Consider the following 3,821-nt stretch of genomic DNA (forward strand, 5'->3'; position numbering starts at 1 on the left):
TCGGCCTCCCCACCTGAATCTGTCTTCCTAGGGTTCCGAAAACGGGGGCATCAGAGAAGGAGGAAGGAGGCGGGTATCGGGGAAAGTTGGAGACCAGGTTACCTTCCCTGTATTTTTAGGCATCAGATGACACATTCAAGTGGGGGTGAGAGTTAGATAGCGAAGGGATGGTTTTCAAAAGCGGTCAGCTTTAAGGGAACTCGTCGAGAAGTGGCGGTCCCCCCAAGCCGAGCAGCAGTGGGGAGCTCTTACCACGTCCGAGCCGGCTGGCCAGGAAGAGGCAGTGGCGTGACCTGACAGGAGCTGTGGCTCAGTAGGAGAATCTGGCTGTGGCCAAGCAGAAAGACAGCCCAGGAAATAAATTCCTCCACCTCGCTCTACTCCTTCCTCTGTTTCTCGCTTCCTTTCGTCCAAATCTAAACAGCGGCCGGAGGACCCTAAGTTCAGTTCACTGCAGGTCCTAGAAGGCAGCCTTGGGGCCCCAGAGCTGGGTGGGGAAGGGTGGGAGTGGATCTAGATTGCCATCCTGCTGCCCCGTTCAGGGGAGGCTGCTGAGAGGGGAGGAGGACCCAAGGTCCAGGAGGGGTCTCCTGTTCTTAACTGGCTGTCCTGTGATGGGGCAGGACCCAGGTCACGGCAGAGCTGGATGAAGAGGGGGGTTAAGGTCTGTGCTCTGGGATCAAGGCAGGCCTGGGAGACCGATGACTATGCCTTGAGGCTCGTCTCGTGCCTGGCTCTACTGCTAGAACTACCGAGGGCCTAGGCGCCATCTGGTTGCGGATGGGGGTTGGAGGGTGCCCATGGGATGTCAGGGCCTGGTTAGGACCCAATCTTGAGAATCACACCTGGATTCTAGTCTAGCTGTGCAGTTATGGGCAAGTTACCTGACCTCTCTAAGCCTCAGTTTCCCCTTTGGTAAGTGGGGATCATAAAACCCATCTTGTGGGTGGTTCTGGTGAGATTTAGTGAGATAACGAGTGTAAACGCCTTCGGCCCACTCGAGAAATGTTTGCTCTGCCTCTTGCAGTGCAGAAGCTCAGAGCAGAGGTCTAGGGATGCTGAGAGCTCTTGCAAACAGACCTCCAGTCACCCTCACCGAACTGGAGAAAAGCTGCTTCCGCAGCACCCAGCAATAATTTATATTTTTTAAGAATCGACTTTCTCCCAACATTTTCTGTTGACAAATCTCAAACCTACAGAAAGATCAAAAGAATATGAACTCCCTGTACTCTTCACCTAGATTCGCCCATTGTCAACGTGTGGAGCTTTTGCTTTACATCCATATCCATCCATACCTACATATGCATAACATGGATTCTGCTACCTTTTGCAAATAAGTTGCAGACATCTTGAATTTTGTACCTAAATATTTCACAGGCATCTCTTAATAAGGAGCCACCAGAGGACAACTTGTTACCGTCTCGAGAGATTTATCATCGATACAATATCGTCTAATATACAGTCTGTTATGGGTTTAATTGCGATCCCCCCAAAATCATATCTTGAAATCGTAACCCCACATATCGCAGTACGTGACCTTATTTGGAAATAGAGTCGTTGCAGATGTAACTAACGTTAGGTCATTGGGGTGCGCCCTAATCCAGGACGGCTGGTGTCCTTTAAAAAGGGAAATTGAGACACACGCACAGGGAGAACTTCATGTAAATATGAAGGCGGAGATCACGGTCATGTGTCTAGAAGCTAAGGAATGCCAGAGATGACCAGCAAACCACCAGAAGCTGGGGGAGAGGCCTGGAAGAGGTTCTTCCTCACGGCCTCAGGCGGAACCAGCCCTGCCGACACCTCGATCTCAGACTTCCAGCCTCCAGAGCTGTGAGACAATATGTTCTGTTAAGCCCCCCAGTTTGTGGTGCAACTGTGTCAAAAGTGTTCTTTACAGAATTTTTTAAAGGTTGAGTATCCACTTCTGGATCACATATTACGTTTGGTGCCTTGTCTCTTTAGTCTCTAATTTGGAACAATTCTCCCCCAACGCACGCACGCGTGCACACACACACATGCGCACCCATTTTGTTGTCTTTCATGCTGTTAATATTTTTGAAGGGTCCGGGCCAGTTCTTTTGTAGAATGACCTGATATTTGCATTTGTCTGTTTGTTTCCTCATTAAATTCAGATTTAACTTTTGTTTTTTTTTGGCAAGAATATTACCAGGGGGCTGGGGTGGTTCCATAGAGTAGCGGTTAGAACGTCTGCTTTACATGCAGAAGGTCCTGGGTTCGCGCCCCAGTGAAGCCACGGACCATACCCCAGGTGCACCAGGCCCTAGGCACCCGCCACAAGCGTGTGGGAGGAGACGCCCCGCCTTTCAGAGATCCAGTTGTTAAAAAGGGAGACAGCAACATCCATAGACCAGGGGTGGAAGTGTGGAAGTGTGTGGAAGTGGAGGGAATTAAAGAAGGGGAAAAAAAGTTAAAAAATAAATATTACGGCGGGGCAGGGGGGAAATGGCATAGATGATAGAGGCTCTGTTCATCCCTCTGGCGACCCAATCAAAGTTGTGATGGAAACAAGGAGCAAGCAGCAAGGAAAAATCACCTGAGATCTAGATGAACAAGCCATACAACTAGGGGGAAATCCAAGAAAGCACCCTGCAACGGCAGAAGGTAGGACGGGTCGAGGACACCAGGCAGCCTGATCCCGACTGGCTGAGTGAGACGGAGGCTGCAGCAGCGGCAGACGCCTCTTAAAGGGGCCGCATCCGCGAGTGAATTTCCACAGTGATGGACCTGCTCGCTTTGAGCACCTGTGGCCATTCGGCTGCGTGCAGGGATCACCAGGGATGTACAGGGAGACATTGTCGGAGTGAGGGCCGAGGCGAGACTTGCTCAGTACAGAAGTGGCCCAGGTATCCATTGTTCCCTGTTGAGGCTCCCCACTCCCAGGGCATGGACACTGCGCCGCCATAGCCATGACATCATCAAACTGTATACAGGTTGCTCTGCCTGGAGATTCCCTGAAACTCTGCTTCCCCCAACTCGCGGCCCCACCCAAGCTACATCCAGGTGTGTCCTCAGCAAGTCAGGTGCTCCTTGCTGAGTAGTGCCTAGGCTCACATTGGAGCACCTGGCTTCAGTTTCTGGTGTGGCCTTTGGAGGCAACTATAAGCACAGCATCTGTGGATTGCTTGCTGAACCTTAACAGGTGGCCCTGGAAGGACACAGGCTTGGGCTAAGTTTGGCCTGCAGCTGAACCCCTCACAGGACTATGCCACTGGACACCTACTTTACAAGTCCACACTAATAAGACCAGGAGACTTAGGAGCTTTGCATAGTACATAGAAACAGACATAGAAAGGCAGCTAAAATGGGAAGACAAAGAAGCAGAAACCATATGAAAGAACAGAACAGAGATCCAGATATAATGGAGCCAAGTAATCTAACAGATGCAGAGTTCAAAACACTGGTTTTAAAGATGCTCAATGAACTTTTGGGAAGTGTAGATAAATTTAGTAAGAACTTCAACAAAGAGATAAAAAAACATAAAAATGGAAATGGAAATTGTAAAAGAGAACCAGTGTGAAATGAAGAACACATTATCTGAGATGAGAAGTATATTAAATGGAATAAACAAAGGAATAAACAAAGTGAATAAAGAAAAGGATCAAATGCCCTATCTAGAGGATGGGAAAGCCAATCAGGACACTCAATCAGAATGGCAAGAGATAAGATGCCAGACTATAAAAATAATTTAAGGAACATATGGGACACTATTAAGGGTAAAAATATACATCTGATCAGCGTGACTGAAGGAAAACAAGACGTTGAACAGCCGTTTGAAGAAATAATGATGGAAAACTTCC

This window comes from Pteropus medius, unplaced genomic scaffold (assembly GCF_902729225.1).
Source record: "Pteropus medius unplaced genomic scaffold, Ma_sr-lr_union100, whole genome shotgun sequence".
NCBI lineage: Eukaryota > Metazoa > Chordata > Mammalia > Chiroptera > Pteropodidae > Pteropus > Pteropus medius.